Raw genomic sequence first — 18,039 nt, 5'->3', positions numbered from 1 at the left:
AATCTTTATAAAGACTTCCAATGTTATATAATAATTATCTCCAAGGGTGAACATTGTTACTTTTTTTTTAATTATTCCTTCAATGCCACAACAAGAACACACAGATGAAAAATGTCTCCATCAGTACTCACTGCCTATACATATATAACCTATAGGAGGTATATATATGTATATGATCTTAATACACTTTTTTGTGTTTTGTGCATAGCATATACAGTACCTGGTGACAAGTGAGGGTGGCATTATAAAGAGGAAGCACTGTATAAACAAGATAAATAATAACACACAATAGGGTAACACTGCAGGATAATGACATACTATAATGTAATTAGTTGTAAATAAGATCTGATGTTAGAAGTAACCAAAGCCCATACGTACCTACTTTGTGCCGCTCCCCTTTAGGAGAGACTGGTGGAGGGGGAAGACACACGATGACACATCCCTGTAAAAGTTGTGGGAGTGATAGGAAGCGGGAGTTGTGATATCACAGGCCCGCAACCTTCAGCAAAATGCTAAAATGTGATCAGTGGGAGACTAAGTTATAAGAGTGCATTACCTACACCAAAGTCACTAAATTTGTGAGTCTCCCAGTCATTATTGGAGGGTATAAAAGCAAATCAGGGAAAATTCATGTGCGCAGCAAACAGAAAACATGCAGCTATAATACCACCGAAGCAAGAATCACACCAATAACTTGCAGTAAGTACATGTAAATATGAAAACTGTAGGTTGGCATATATAAGCGCTCCTTTCCAAAAGATGCATACTACCTTCAGTTTAGCATATCACTATGTACTGTATCAAATTTCAGCAACAAGTACACTATGTTGATTTAAAAAGGAAAATACATTTATTCAGCATAACAGTGGCAAAGATAAGTGCAAACGTCATAAAATACGTAATAATTACACAGATAAAGTGCAACAGTGAAATAAGGGAGGTCCTCCTGGCTCATACCATTAATGGCTGGTGGTGTGAGCAAGCATAAAGGTAGCTAAAGGTCCAGATAGTAGGCAAGCTTAGCTACACACCACCTAGCTTAGGCTGATCATCTATGGAGTCCAATGTGGGGGGATCATTCACCATAGCAGCAATATATAGGCATAAATATAGTGCAACAATGACAAGATAAGAATGGGAATCCTCTTGGCTGATACCCTTAGTACCTGGTGGTGTGAGCAATCATACAGGTAGCTAAAGGTCCTGGATAATAGGCCAGTTTAGCTAGGCTAGCCTGGTCATCTGTGGAGTCCAATGTGGGGGTCCATTCGTCATAGCAGCAGCACAATGCGTTTTGGATGCAAATCCTTTTTTAGGTGCAAGATGCTATGTGTTTACCTACTGATTGGTAGTTAAAGGTTAGAACTGGAAATTGGGTCCAAAAGATCTGTTGTGGATTCCCGCTGTTTGACTTCCACCACGGGAACTGGAAACCGGAAGTCATCACACAGAAGTCGGAATATGTAAATTGCATACATGTTTCGTAAAGGAGCACTTATATATACTTATATATCCTTTTCATATTTATTGGAGGGTATATAAAAAGCCTGATCTCACGGTCACATGACAGCACAAAGCTAAAGCCCTTTGGTGGCAAAGGAGGAGAATTTCCCCTTTACTTTAATGTGTCCTATGGGAGCACTTCAATGCTACTGAATGCTGCAAACAAATTTTGTACCTCATGTGGACTTTCTGTAGTTTACCAAATGAATACCTGTCTGGTATACTGTGTTGTGTGAGATTCTGTGCATATATGGTGGTCCTGTACTAAAATAGTAAGTCATTGGAAGGAAGTTATTAGTCTTATAAATAGTTTACTTAATACTACTGTTCCTTATGACCTTAAATATCTTCTTCTTCCTCTGGATCTCCCTACACCAAAAAAACCTGATGCTTCATGTTGTCTTTGCAATGATGTGTCAGTTAACGGCTGATTGCAAGCAAATTGCTTCTCCTCCTATGCAGTCTACTTTATCCCACATCTGGTACGTCTACCGCGTGGAATACATAACTGGCATCTTTTATCATTCTTCCAATTAATTTGATAAAATATGGATCCCATGGTTAGATCCTTAAAATACCCCATCCCCTTTCGCCTTGTAATAGTTAGCGTTGCATATAGATTTAATTAAATGCCTTTCTTTTGTTTTCTCTTTAGGTTTAGTCAGTAGACTCATCCCATGGATTCATCTCTTCTTTCTCCTTCTCATTTTTTTTCTTTTTCAGTTGCTTTTTCATATTTCTCCAGCCTGCCTTGCCTTTGCATAAGTCATACTTGCCTACCTGACCCTCTCCATGAGGGAGAAAATGCTCTGTTCCTGGACTTTCCTGGTAATGTATGATTGCCATCACCTGTGGTGAGCTAGTTAATTGATAAGAAAGGTGTTTCACCACAGGTTATGGCAATCATACATTACCAGGAAACTCCAGGAACAGAGCATTTTCTCCCTCATGGAGAGGGTCAGGTAGGCAAGTATGGCATAGGTGGACATTTTTTTTCTCTTCTGTTCTCAAATTAAGGTTTAAAATTGGATCATATCTATGTTTCATTGTGTATGGACCCAACGTTTAGTCTGTTTATTCGCTGTAATTTTATGATGTGGATACTTTGGTCTCTGTTGTAATCTTTGATCTACTTAATATTAGAGATGAGCAGGTTCGGTTCCCAGAGAATTGAATTCCCCCAAACATCCTGTTTTGAGCTCGGATACGAGTCCGGCTCGGGACTTCCCGCCAGACTCGGAAGCAGAACGAGGCAAAACGTCATCATCCCGCTGTTGGATTCGCGCTGGTTTTGGATCCCATATAAACAGCCGCGCATCGCCGCCATTTTCACTCCGGACTTGGAGAGTGAGGGAGACAGACTGGCTGTCACTGGTGTTTCATTTGCTCTTACGGCCGGGTGCTGCAGCTGTACATGGGTGTTGCTGTCCTGGCTGTCACTGTGTTGTACAGGGTGCAGGGGCACTGTCCTCCTCGTGTATGCTGTAAAATATAGAGGTGCTATTGGCCCTGTATGTTGTAAAACTTCAGGGGTGCAGTTGTTAAAAAATAAAAGCACACTGCTTCTGTATGCTGTAAAATATAGGGGTACTGCTGTTCAAATAACATTACACTGGCCCTGTATGCTATAACAATTCAGGGGTGCAGTTGTTAAAAATTACAAGCACACTGCTCCGGTATGCTGTAAAATATAGGGGTGCTGCTGTTCAAATAACATTACACTGGCCCTGTATGTTGTAAAAATTCAGGGGTGTAATTGCTAACAATTAAAAGCACACTGCTCCTGTATGCTGTAAAAATAGGATTTTAATTACCTACCGGTAAATCCTTTTGTTGTAGTCCGTAGAGGATGCTGGGGTCCACATTAGTACCATGGGGTACAGACGGGTCCACTAGAGTTTTAAGAGTTTGAGAGTGTGGGCTGGCTCCTCCCTCTATGCCTCTCCTACCAGACTCAGTCTAGAAAATGTACCCGAGGAGACGGGCAACTTCGAGAGAACAATTTTACACAGATAGTGGATATTCACACCAGCTCACACACAAGGCAAACCAAGCTAACTAGTCTGAAACATCAGCAATGGCTGAACAATATTACTTACCAAGTAACAAAACAGTATTTAACCAAGAACTAAGCAGTACTGAACTAAGGGGGTAATTCCAAGTTGATCGCAGCAGGAATTTTTTTAGCAGTTGGGCAAAACCATGTGCACTGCAGGGGAGGCAGATTTAACATGTGCAGAGAGAGTTAGATTTGGGTGTGGTGTGTTCAATATGCAATCTAATTTGCAGTGTAAAAAGAAAGCAGCCAGTATTTACCCTGCACAGAAATAAAATAACCCACCCAAATCTAACTCTTTCTGCACATGTTATATCTGCCTCCCCTGCAGTGCACATGGTTTTGCCCAACTGCTAAAAAATTTCCTGCTGCGATCAACTTGGAATTACCCCCTAAGTACTAACTAAGTACTGCAGGATCACGAAGCGCTGGGCGGGCACCCAGCATCCTCTACGGACTACGAGAAAATGATATACCGGTAGGTAATTAAAATCCTATTTTCTCTTACATCCTAGAGGATGCTGGGGTCCACATTAGTACCATGGGGATGTACCAAAGCTCCCAGAACGGGAGGGAGAGTGCGGAGGCTCACGCAGAACTGATTGACCACACTTCAGGTCCTCACAGGCCAAAGTATCGAACTTGTAGAACTTTGCAAACGTGTTCGACCCAGACCAAGTAGCCGCTCGGCAAAGCTGTAAAGCCGAGACACCCTGGGCAGCCGCCCAGGAAGAACCCACCTTACGAGTAGAGTGGGCCTTAACAGACGTAGGACACGGCAATCCTGCCAAAGAATACGCATGCTGGATAGTGAACCTGATCCAGCAAGAGATTGTCTGCTTAGAAGCAGCACACCCAAGTTTCTTGGGATCATACAGGACAAACAGAAGAGTCTGAATTTCTGTGACGAGCAGTCCTCTTCACATACATTTTCAGAGCCCTTACAACATCCAAGGACTTTGATGAAACTGAGGAGTCAGTAGCAACTGGCACCACAGTAGGTTGGTTGATATGAAATGCCAACACAACCTTCGGAAGGAACTGCGGACGTGTCCGGAGCTCAGCTCTATCTTCATGGAAGCTCTTACAAGACAAAGCCCCCAGCTCCGACACACGTCTAGCAGAAGCTAAGGCCAACAAAGTGACAGCCTTCCACGTGAGAAACTTGACCTCAACCTGCAGTAGAGGCTCGAACCAATCCGAATGGAAGAACTGTAACACCACATTAAGATCCCAGGGCGCCGTAGGCGGCACAAAGGGAGGCTGGATGTGCAGAACCCCTTTCAGAAAAGTCTGAACCTCCGGGAGGGAAGCCAATTGTTTCTGGAAGAAAATGGATAGGACCGAAATCTGGACCTTTACGGATCCCAACCTGAGGCCCATATCCACACCTGCTTGCAGAATGAGTAGAAACCGTCCCAGTTGAAACTCCACCGTAGGATTTTTTTGGGACTCACACCAAGATACATATATTTTCCAAATGCGATGGTAATGTTTAGACGTTACTCCTTTCCTAGCCTGTATCAGGGTAGGAATAACCTTGTTCGGAATGCCCCTCCGAGCTAATATCTGGCGTTCAACCTCCATGCCGTCAAACGTAGCTGTGGTAAGTCTTGATAAGCGAACGGCCCCTGCTGCAGCAGGTCCTCCCGAAGAGGAAGAGGCCTCGGTTCTTCCAGCAGTAGATCCAGAAAATCTGCATACCAAGCCCTTCTTGGCCAGTCTGGAGCAATGAGGATTGCCTGAACTTTTGTTCTCCTTATGAGCTTTAGAACTCTTGGAATGAGTGGAAGTGGAGGAAACACGTACACCGACTGGAACACCCACGGAGTCACTAGGTGTCCATCGCCATGGCTTGTGGGTCCCTCGACCTGGAACAATACCACCGAAGCTTCTTGTTGAGACGAGAGGCCATCATGTCTATTTGAGGTACACCCCAAAGATCTGTTACCTCTGTGAACACCTCCGAATGGAGTCCCCACTCTCCTGGATGGAGATCGTGTCTGCTGAGCAAGTCCGCTTCCCAGTTGTCTACTCCCGGAATGAAGATTGCTAACAGCGCCAATGCGTGTTTTTCTGCCCAGAGGATGATACTTGTTACCTCTGACATTGCAGCTCTGCTCTTCGTTCCGCCCTGTCGGTTTATGTAAGCCACTGTCGTTACATTGTCCGACTGCACTTGAATGGCTCAATCTCGCAGAAGATGAGCCGCTTGAAGAAGACCGTTGTAGACGGCTCTTAGTTACAGAATGTTTATAGGTAGGCCGGCTTCCAGACTTGACCACCGTCCTTGGAAGGTTTCCCCTTGAGTGACTGCTCCCCAACCCCGGAGACTTGCATCCGTGGTTAGAAGGATCCAGTCCTGAATCCCGAACCTGCGGCCCTCCAGAAGGTGAGGTAATTGTAGCCACCAAAGGAGTGAAATCCTGGCCTTTGGTGACAGACAAATTCTCTGGTGCATGTGCAGATGAGATCCCGACCATTAGTCCAGGAGATCCAGTTGGAAGGGTCGAGCATGAAACCTCCCGTACTGCAGAGCCTCGTAAGAGGCCACCATCTTCCCCAGAAGTCGAATGTACTGATGAAGCGACACCCAGGCTGGCTTCAGGACATCCCGGACCATTGCTTGTATCACCAACTCTTTTTCCTCCGGGAGAAATACCCTCTGCACTTCCGTGTTGAGGATCATTCCCAGAAAGGACAACCTCCTGGTTGGCTCCAAATGTGATTTTGGAGGATTCAGGATCCAACCGTGCTCCCTGAGTAGGTGGGTCGTGAGAAGGATGGACTGTAACAGCTTCTCCTTGGACAATGCTTTTATCACCAGATTGTCCAGATACGGAATTATGTTCACCCCCTGAGAACCATCATCTCCACCATCACCTTGGTGAATACCCTCGGTGCTGTGGACAGGATGAATGGCAGGGCCTGGAACTGAAAATGACTGTCTAACAGTGCGAATCAGAGAAAAGCTTGATGCGGCGGCCTAATCGGAATGTGGAGGTACGCATCCTTGATATCCAGTGATACCATGAATTCCTCCTCTTCCAGACCTGATATCACCGCCCTCAGAGACTCCATTTTGAATTTGAACTCCCTCAGAAAGGGGTTTAGCGATTTTAAGTTCAAAATGGGCCTGACCGAACCATCCAGTTTTGGTACCACGAAAATGTTCGAATAGTAACCCTTGTTGCGCATATGAGGTGGAACTGGGACAATGACCTGTCACCCTTCCAATTTTTGGATGGCTTCCAGTAGGATTGCCCTGTCTGCCAGCAAATCTGGCAAGCCTGATTTTAAGAAACGGTAAGGAGGGAGCTCTTAAAATTCCAGCCTGTACCACTGGGACACAATATCTTGCACCCAGGGATCGAGGCCCGACGCTACCCAAACGTCACTGAACCTTCTGAGCCTCGCGCCCACCGGTCCTTCCTCCAGGCCGTGCGGTCCACCGTCATGCTGATGATTTTGATGTACCAGAAGAAAGCTTCTGGTCCTGGGAGCCTGCAGTAGCAGGTTTTTTGGATTTTGCCTGCCCTCCTCTAAAGAAGGTGTTGTGCGGTTTATTCTTTCTTGATATAGGAGTCCAAAAGGACTGTGACATAGCTGAAGAAAAGGGTTTCTTCGTAGCAGGCGCAGCAGAAGGATGAAAAGTTGACTTACCCGCAGTTGCCGTGGAAATCAACGCATCTAGCGCTTCCCCAAATAGAGCCTGACCTGTGTAGGGTAGGTACTCCACGCCTTTCCTGGATTCCGTGTCGTCAGACCATTGGCACAGCCAGAGTCCTTTACGAGCTGAGACAGACATGGAAGATATCCCTACAGCCATCGAACCCAGGTCTTTCATGGATTCCACCGTAAATCCAGCTTTAGAAATCCATGCACAGGCAATGGTAGGCCGTAGTATCGCCCCCGAAGCCGTGTATATGGATTTGAGCGTAGTGTCAATCTTGCGATCAGCCGGTTCTTTCAACACGGCAGATCCCGGGACAGGTAAAACCACCTTCTTTGACGGTCTGGATACAGATGCGTCAATTATGGGTGGGTTTTCCCATTTCTTTTTATCCTCTCAGGGAAGGGCAAAGCAACCAGAGCTGTTCTTGGGATCTGGAATTTTTTCTCTGGGTTTTCCCAGGACTTTTCAAATATAGCATTTAACTCCTTAGATGCATGAAAGGTTAGCAAGACTTTCTTATTGTCCGTGAAGTAAGCCTCCTCAGCAATATTTAACACATCTCTAATGGCTTCAATCATCAACTACACCCCTTTTGCAAGAGATGCCATCCCCCTCAGCACGTCCCCATCACCGTCTACTGTGTCAGAGTCGGTATCTGTGTCATCTTGCATAACCTGGGCAAGAGCACGTTTTTGAGAGTGAGTGCCAGGAGGCCCTGAAGGTGCCGACCCGGACCAAACAGCCATAGAGTTCTGTAAAACCTGAGTTGCAGTTTCATTCTGTGCTACCCTAGTAGAAATCTGAGAGATCATACCCTTAATACAGGTTAACCACTCAGGTTCTCTTATTGGAATCTGTGCTAAAACAGAGGAATCCTGATTACATGGAATGGGATCATCCTGAGAGGACATATCCTCTGCAGCATATGACAGAGTCCCTAGACATGGCGTTTTGTGAGACAACACACACACACACACACACACACACACACACACACACACACACACACACAGACACAGACACACACACACACACACACACACACACACGGAAATGGCAGTTTCCCCCCAAGAATGCCAAGAGAGACACAGAGTTTAGAGCCAACCCACACACAGCGCTTTTTAAGATAAACAACACCCCTTACCAGCGCTAACTGTGCACCTTAATAGGTTACACAGTCTATTACACCACCTCCTCTCCTTCTAGGGGGCCGGTGACTAACTCGCCACGGAAGTCTTCTGGCTCTGTAAGGGGGTTGGCGGCATGCTGCTGGGGTGAGCAATCCCCTGTGGCGGCGAACGTTCGATCCCCTCAGGAGCTCAGTGTCCTGTCAGCGGAGATAGTGGCTCAGACTCCTTAGGGCGGACACTACTCCCCCCCCCTTACTCCCTCGAAGCAGGGAGGCTGTTGCCAGCAGCCTCCCTGTGCCTAAACTCTATTGAAAAAAATAAAACTAAAGAAACTCCTATGGAGATTCCCTAGCTGTGACCGGCTCCTCCAGGCACATTTTCTAAACTGAGTCTGGTAGGAGGGGCATAGAGGGAGCAGCCAGCCCACACTCTCAAACTCTTAAAGTGCCAGTGGCTCCTAGTGGACCCGTCTATACCCCATGGTACTAATCTGGACCCCAGCATCCTCTAGGACGTTAGAGAAATATAGGTGTGCTGCTGTTCAAAAAACTTTACACTGGCCCTGTATGTTGCAAAAATTCAGGGGTGCAGTTGTTAAAAATAACAAGTACACTGCTCTTGTATGCTGTAAAATACAGGGGTGCTGCTGTTCAAATAACATTACACTGGTGATGTATGCTGTAAGAATACAGGGGTGCTGTGAAAATAAAGGGGCACTGTTCTGTGTGCTGTAATAATAAAGGGGTGCTGTCCTGTGAAATGGAGAACAACAATTTGGAGAAAAAAATAGTGGAAGATCAGGAATCACTTCCAGTTCCTAGTACTAGTGCTGAAGCTGCTGCTGCCACCAGTCATGACATTGATGATGCTTTTCCATCAATGTTGTCTGCTAAGGCCGATACCCAATGTCATAGAGGGCATGTAAAATCCAAGAAGCAAAAATTAATAGTCAGAAAAAACAATTATCTTCCGAGAAACGTAAAATTGGCAATATGTCATTCACGACACGAAGTGGCAAGGAAAGGCTAAGGCCTTGGCCTATGTTCATGACTGGTGGCTCAGCTTCTCATGACAATGGAAGCCCTCCTCCCTCTCAAAAAAAAAATACGCTTGTTAAAGCACAGGAAAAAATAAGAATTTACTCACCGGTAATTCTATTTCTCGTAGTCCGTAGTGGATGCTGGGGACTCCGTAAGGACCATGGGGAATAGACGGGCTCCGCAGGAGACTGGGCACTCTATAGAAAGATTTAGGACTATCTGGTGTGCACTGGCTCCTCCCCCTATGACCCTCCTCCAAGCCTCAGGAACTGTGCCCGGAAGAGCTGACACAACAAGGAAGGACTATTGAATCCTGGGTAAGACTCATACCAGCCACACCAATCATACCATATAACACGTGATAGGAACCCCGGTTAACAGTATGATAACAAATGGAGCCTCTGAAGAGATGGCTCACCACAAAACCCGATGTTTGTAACAATAACTATGTACAGGTATTGCAGACAATCCGCACTTGGGATGGGCGCCCAGCATCCACTACGGACTACGAGAAATAGAATTACCGGTGAGTAAATTCTTATTTTCTCTGACGTCCTAGTGGATGCTGGGGACTCCGTAAGGACCATGGGGATTATACCAAAGCTCCCAAACGGGCGGGAGAGTGCGGATGACTCTGCAGCACCGAATGAGAGAACTCCAGGTCCTCCTCAGCCACGGTATCAAATTTGTAGAATTTTGCAAACGTGTTTGCCCCTGACCAAGTAGCTGCTCGGCAAAGTTGTAAAGCCGAGACCCCTCGGGCAGCCGCCCAAGATGAGCCCACCTTCCGTGTGGAATGGGCTTTTACAGATTTAGGCTGCGGTAAGCCTACCGCAGAATGCGCCAGCTGAATAGTGCTACAAATCCAGCGCGCAATAGACTGCTTAGAAGCAGGAGCACCCAGCTTGGTGGGTGCATACAGGATAAACAGCGAGTCAGATTTTCTGACTCCAGCCGTCCTGGAAACATAAATTTTCAGGGCCCTGACTACGTCCAGCAACTTGGAATCCTCCAAGTCCCTAGTAGCCGCAGGCACCACAATAGGTTGGTTCAAGTGAAAAGCTGAGACCACCTTTGGGAGAAACTGAGGACGAGTCCTCAATTCTGCCCTATCCATATGGAAAATCAGATAAGGGCTTTTACAAGACAAAGCCGCCAATTCTGAAACCCGCCTGGCCGACGCCAGGGCCAACAGCATGACCACTTTCCACGTGAGATATTTTAAATCCACAGTCTTAAGTGGTTTGAACCAATGTGATTTTAGGAATGCCAAAACCACATTGAGATCCCAAGGTGCCACTGGGGGCACAAAAGGAGGCTGAATATGCAAAACTCCTTTGACAAAAGTCTGAACTTCAGGCAGTGAAGCCAGTTCTTTCTGGAAGAAAATCGACAGAGCCGAAATCTGGACCTTTATGGACCCCAATTTGAGGCCCAACGTCACCCCTGCTTGCAGGAAGTGCAGGAATCGACCCAGTTGAAATTCCTCCGTCGGGGCCTTCATGGCCTCACACCAAGCAACATATTTCCGCCAAATGCAGTGATAATGTCTTGCGGTGACATCCTTCCTGGCTTTTATCAGGGTAGGGATGACTTCCTCCGGAATACCCTTTTCCTTCAGGATCCGTTGTGTTCAACCGCCATGCCGTCAAACGCAGCCGCGGTAAGTCTTGGAACAGACAGGGTCCCTGCTGCAGCAGGTCTTGTCTGAGCAGCAGAGGCCAAGGGTCCTCTGCAAGCATCTCTTGAAGTTCCGGGTACCAAGCTCTTCTTGGCCAATCCGGAACCACGAGTATGGTTTTCACTCCTTGTCTTCTTATTATTCTCAGTACCTTTGGTATGAGAGGTAGAGGAGGAAACACATAAACCGACTGGTACACCCATGGTGTCACTAGAGCGTCCACCGCTATCGCCTGAGGGTCTCTTGACCGGGCGCAATATCTTTTCAACTTCTTGTTGAGGCGGGACGCCATCATGTCTACCTGTGGTTTTTCCCACCGGTTGACCAGCATTTGGAAGACTTCTGGATGAAGTCCCCATTCTCCCGGGTGGAGGTCGTGACTGCTGAGGAAGTCTGCTTCCCAGTTGTCCACTCCCGGAATGAACACTGCTGTCAGTGCTAACACATGATTCTCTGCCCATCTGAGAATCCTTGTGGCTTCTGCCATAGCCATCCTGCTTCTCGTGCCGCCCTGTCTGTTTACATGGGCGACCGCCGTGATGTTGTCTGACTGGATCAGTACCGGCTGGTTTTGAAGCAGGGGTCTTGCCTGGCTTAGGGCATTGTAAATGGCCCTTAGCTCCAGGATATTTATGTGAAGAGAAATCTCCTGATTTGACCACAGTCCTTGGAAATTTCTTCCCTTTGTGACTGCCCCCCAGCCCCGAAGGCTGGCATCCGTGGTCACCAGGACCCAGTCCTGTATTCCGAATCTGCGGCCCTCTAGTAGATGAGCCCTCTGCAGCCACCACAGCAGCGACACCCTGGTTCTGGAAGATAGGGTTATCCGCTGTTGCATCTGGAGATGGGACCCGGACCATTTGTCCAACAGGTCCCACTGGAACGTCCTTGCGTGGAACATTCCGAATGGAATTGCTTCGTATGAAGCTACCATTTTTCCCAGGACTCGTGTGCATTGATGTACCGACACTTTTCCTGGTTTTAGGATGTCTCTGACCAGAGATGACAATTCCTCTGCTTTTTCCAGTGGAAGAAACACTCTTTTCTGGTCTGTGTCCAGAATCATTCCCAGGAACAGAAGACGTGTCGTCGGGACCAGCTGTGACTTTGGAATATTGAGAATCCAGCCGTGCTGTTGTAGCACTTCCCGAGAAAGTGCCACCCCCACTATCAACTGTTCTTTGGACCTCGCCTTTATCAGGAGATCGTCCAAGTACGGGATAATTAAAACTCCCTTCTTGCGAAGGAGTATCATCATTTCGGCCATTACCTTGGTAAAGACCCTCGGTGCCGTGGATAACCCAAACGGCAGCGTCTGGAACTGATAATGACAGTCTTGTACCACAAATCTGAGGTACTGCTGGTGCGGAGGGTAAATGGGGACATGCAGGTACGCATCCTTGATGTCCAGGGAGACCATGTAATCCCCCTCCTCCAGGCTCGCAATAACCGCCCTGAGCGATTCCATCTTGAACTTGAACCTTTTGATATAAGTGTTCAAGCCTTTTAAATTTAAGATGGGTCTCACCGAACCGTCCGGTTTCGGTACCACAAACATTGTGGAGTAGTAACCCTTTCCTTGCTGAAGGAGGGGTACCTTGACAATCACTTTCTGTGAATACAGTTTTTGAATAGCCACCAACACTGCCTCCCTGGCATAGGAAGTTGCCGGCAAGGCAGATTTTAGGAAACGGCGGGGGGGAGACGTCTCGAATTCCAGCCTGTACCCCGGAGATACTACTTGAAGGACCCAGGGATCCACTTGTGAGAGAGCCCACTGTGTGCTGAAAAACCTGAGACGTGCCCCCACCGTTCCCGGTTCCGCCTGAGCAGCCCCAGCGTCATGCTGTGGACTTACCGGACGCAGGGGAGGACTTCTGCTCCTGGGAACTAGCTGTGTGCTGCAGCTTTTTCCCCCTTCCTCTGCCCCTCGGCAGAAAGGATGAGCCTCTAGCCCTCTTATTTTTCTGGGGCCGAAAGGACTGTACCTGATAATACGGTGCTTTCTTTTGCTGTGGGGTAGCCTGTGGCAAAAAAGTCGATTTCCCAGCAGTAGCTGTGGAAACGAGGTCCGAAAGACCTTCCCCAAAAAGTTCCACCCCTTTATAGGGTAAAACTTCCATGTGCCGCTTGGAGTCGGCATCACCTGACCATTGCCTAGTCCATAACCCCGTCTGGCGGCAATGGACATAGCGCTTATTTTTGATGCCAGCCGGCAGATATCCCTCTGTGCATCACGCATGTATAAGACCGCGTCTTTTATATGGTCAATCGTTAGCAAAATATTGTCCCTATCCATGGTATCAATGTTTTCCGACAGGGAGTCTGACCACGCAGCTGCAGCACTGCACATCCAAGCTGATGCAATAGCGGGTCTCAATATAATGCCAGTGTGTGTGTGTATATAGCTTTTAGGGTACTTTCCTGCTTTCTATCAGCAGGTTCTTTTAGGGCGGCCGTATCCGGAGATGGTAATGCCACCTTCTTTGATAAGCGTGTCAGCGCTTTATCTACCCTAGGGGGTGTTTCCCAGCGTGACCTATCCTCTGGCGTGAAAAGGGTACGCAGCCATTAACCGTTTAGAAATGATCAATTTCTTATCTGGGGAAGTCCACGCTTCCTCACACACCTCATTTAATTCGTCAGATGCAGGAAAAACTACTGGTAGTTTTTTCTCACCAAACATAATACCCTTTATTGTGGTACCAGGGGTATCATCAGAAATGTGTAAAACATTTTTCATTGCCTCAATCATGTAACGGGTGGATCTATTGGAGGGTACACTCGTCTCATCATCGTCGACACTGGAGTCGGTATCCGTGTCGACATCTGTATCTGTCATCTGAGGTAGCGGGCGTTTTATAGCCCCTGATGACATTTGAGACGCTTGGACAGGCACAAGCTGAGTAGCCGACTGTCCAATGTCGTCAAACCTTTTATGTAAGGAGCTGACAATGTCACGTACTTCCTTCCATAAGTCCATCCACACTGGTGTCGACCCCGCAGGGGGTGACATCACATTCACAGGCATTTGCTCCGCCTCCACATCATTATCCTCATCATACATGTCGACACAGCAGTACCGACACCCAGCAGACACACAGGGAATGCTCTTACAGAGGACAGGACCCCACAAAGCCCTTTGGGGAGACAGAGGGAGAGTATGCCAGCACACACCAGGGCGCTATATAACACAGGGATACCACCTATACAGAGTGTTTTCCCTTATAGCTGCCTATATAATATATATACTGCGCCTAAATTGTGCCCCCCCCTCTCTTTTTTACCCTTTCTGTAGTGCAGGACTGCAGGGGAGAGCCAGGGAGCTTCCTTCCAGCGGAGCTGTGAGGGAAAAATGGCGCCAGTGTGCTGAGGGAGATGGCTCCGCCCCTTTTTCGGCGGGCTTTCTCCCGCTATTTTATCGTTTCTGGCAGGGGTTAATATACACCTATATAGCCTCTGGGGCTATATATGGTGTTAGTTTTGCCAGCCAAGGTGTTAATATTGCTGCTCAGGGCGCCCCCCCCCAGCGCCCTGCACCCATCAGTGACCGCAGTGTGTGGTGTGCATGAGGAGCAATGGCGCACAGCTGCAGTGCTGTGCGCTACCTTGGAGAAGACAGAAGTCTTCAGCCGACGATTTTCCGGACCACCTTCTTGCTTCTGGCTCTGTAAGGGGGACGGCGGCGCGGCACCGGTAACGGACGACGAAGTCGGGTCCTGTGTTCGATCCCTCTGGAGCTAATGGTGTCCAGTAGCCTAAGAAGCCCAAGCTACCACCAGTTAGGTAGGTTCGCTTCTTCTCCCCTTAGTCCCTCGATGCAGTGAGCCTGTTGCCAGCAGGTCTCACTGTAAAATAAAAAACCTAAACTATACTTTCTTCTAGGAGCTCAGGAGAGCCCCTAGTGTGCATCTAGCTCAGCCGGGCACAAGAATCTAACTGAGGCTTGGAGGAGGGTCATAGGGGGAGGAGCCAGTGCACACCAGATAGTCCTAAATCTTTCTATAGAGTGCCCAGTCTCCTGCGGAGCCCGTCTATTCCCCATGGTCCTTACGGAGTCCCCAGCATCCACTAGGACCTCAGAGAAAACAACTGTGCGTTCAGAGATATCACAAATCACCAAGGAGAGTCCAAGTGTGTCCCCGGTTGCGATGTCTAGGCCTGACTTTCCCAAGACTGTATGGAAAGATTAGGATCCTACCACCATTTACACGCCCCCTACAACAGCTGGGAAGAGCTCCTCCAGTCCTGTTGCTGATATTGAGATTGAGGATGTCACTGTAGAATTACACCAGGATGAGGAGGATATAGGTGTAGCTGGCGCTGAGGAGGAAGTTGATGAGGATTCTGATGGTGATGTGGTTTGTTTGAATAAGGCACCAGTGGAGACAGTTGTTGTCCGTATGATGAGAAAGCCCATTGTCATGCTTAGGCAAAACCCCAAAAAAGCCACCTCTTCGGTGTGGAATTATTTCTCCACAAATACGGACAACAGGTGTCAAGCCGTGTGTTGCCTTTGTCAATCCGTAATAAGTAGGGGTAAGGACGTTAACCACCTAGGAACATCCTTCCTTATACGTCACCTGCAGTGCATTCATCATAAGTCATTGTCAAGTTTAGAAACTTCGGGTAAGAGCGTAAGCAGTCCACTGACACCTATATCCCTTCTTCCTCTTGTACCCAAGCTCAGGGCTGCCAAGAGAAATCATGGGCACCAGTGCAAAAACTCCCCCCCCCCCCACCGTGGGTGTGGACACAGGATGTATATTTATCTATTTCTATATATACATACTTACTTCCCAACATTGAGGAAGGTGTAAGCAGGACTCCGGCATGTGCGTGGCCTAGGGAAAAGGGGGCATTGCTCAGCAGGGATGATGCGTCTGCAAGCAACACCTCTCAAATACGTCACTTAGGGGGCATGGCCAGCGCTCTGTGAGCTGCTGCCATGCCCCCAGCCCCTCTGTCTCCCGTGAATAGCAGAGTGCCAGGAGCCTCACAACTGCCCCACCCCCACTGCGGGACACTGTGGCCCACAGGGCAGTCCCCAAAAAATGGGACTGTCCCGTGAAAATTGGGATAGTTAGGAGGTATGTATATACAGTAGGTAAATATATATATCTATACAATATATATCTATATAGAAATATATATAGATCGATCTCTCTCTCTATATATATATAATACTAACACTAATGGTAATGTATGGATGCATGTATTATAGAATATTTATATAGAATTTATAAGACAGTCACAGTTCTCAGCTCACAGTGTCGCAGCATAACAGACTAGCTCCCGACGAGGTGAGCAGCCTAGCTGCATATTCTTACAACTGAGCTGCGACACTTCTTAAACCCATTGGCCACGCCCAGCCAGCTGCATGCCTGCCTCTCCCAGTCCCTGCCCACCTCCCGGAGCTTGCTGATTTTGAAGAGGCGGCTGCAGAGACTGACTCGCTAGCAGCGGTGCGGCGGCTGGAAGTGGCTGTGAGGGACAAACAGCCAGGTGAGACATACATACATCCCCCTCCTGACCACTGCTCGCACGCCCGTCCACTGATTTATAATAAAGAAAAAAAAATATCCCACAAAAAAAATGGCTACTGGTGTGCTCTGGCCCGGGCCCCCTGGCATGCCCGGGTAATCTGTACCCCATCCCCCCCTCTCTCGACACCACTGCCCAAGCTCCTGCAAGCTACAGCACCAACTCCCTCAATGTCAATTTCCTCCTCAGTCAGGAACGTAAGTAGTCCTGCAGGCCATGTCACTGGCATGGCTGACAAGTCCTCTCTTAATCTGGAATCCTCTGGAAGATCCTTAAGTGGTACACCTTCTGCTGCTGATGCTGCCGCTGCTGTTGTTGCTGCTGGGAGTTGATCGTCATCCCAGAGGGGAAGTACTTGTATCAGCTAAGCAATTGACTGTCCAACAGTCCTTTGCAAGGAAGATGAAATATGACAGCAGTCACCCTGTTGCAAAGCAGATTACTGAGGCCATAACAACTATACTGGTGTTAGACGTGCGTCCGGTATCTGCCATTAGTGCAGTGGGATTTAGACAGTTGATTAACATACTGTGACCCCAGTACCAAATCCTGTCTAGATTCCACTTCACTAGGAAAGCGATTCCCGGACTGTACAGGGACATTAAGAAAAGTGTCCTCAGTGTCCTGAAAAATGCGGTTGTACTCACTTAACCACGGACATGTGGACAAGTGGAGCAGGGCAAACTAAGGACTACATGACTGTGACAGCCCACTGGGTAGATGAATTGCCTCCCGCAGCATCAACAGCAGCGGCACCAGTAGCAGCATCTCACAAACACCAACTCGTTCCTAGGCAGGCTACGCTTTGTATCACCGGTTTCTGTAAGAGGCACACAGCTGACAACCTCTTACGGAAACTGAGGGACATCATTGCACAATGGCTTACCCCACTTAGACTCTCCCAGGGATTTGTGATATCGGACAACGCCACCAATATTGTGCGTGCATTACATCGGGGCAAATTCCAGCACGTCCCATGTTTTGCACATACAATTAATTTGGTGGTGCAGAATTTTTTGAAAAACGACAGGGGCGTGCAGGAGATGCTGTCGGTGGCCCGAAAAATTGCGGGCCACTTTCGACATTCAGCCACTGCGTGCCGAAGACTGGAGCTCCAGCAAACACTCCTGAACCTGCCCTGCCATCACCTGAAGCAAGAGGTGGTAACGAGGTGGAATTCAACACTCTATATGCTTCAGAGGATGGAGGAGCAGCAAAAGGTAACTCAAGCCTATACATCCCCCTATGATATAGGCAAAGGAGGGGGAATGCACCTGACTCACGCGCAGTGGAGAATGATTTCCGTGTTGTGCAATGTTCTCCAACCCTTCAAACTTGCCACACGTGAAGTCAGTTCAGACACTGCCAGCTTGAGTCAGGTCAATCCCCTCATCAGACTTTTAGAGAGG

At 47.9% G+C, this 18,039-nt stretch overlaps 1 protein-coding gene across 5 annotated transcripts in view; it reads right to left on the bottom strand.

Annotated features, from left to right (window-relative positions):
* TLCD4 (TLC domain containing 4) overlaps positions 1–18,039 on the bottom strand; it is a 175,728-nt gene that overhangs the window by 9,870 nt on the left and 147,819 nt on the right. The gene's annotated exons all lie outside the window — the stretch shown is intronic.

Source organism: Pseudophryne corroboree, chromosome 9 (genome assembly GCF_028390025.1).
Source record: "Pseudophryne corroboree isolate aPseCor3 chromosome 9, aPseCor3.hap2, whole genome shotgun sequence".
Lineage (NCBI taxonomy): Eukaryota > Metazoa > Chordata > Amphibia > Anura > Myobatrachidae > Pseudophryne > Pseudophryne corroboree.
The sequence above is the reverse complement of the archived record's forward strand: the minus strand, read 5'-3'. Positions and strand labels throughout refer to the sequence as shown.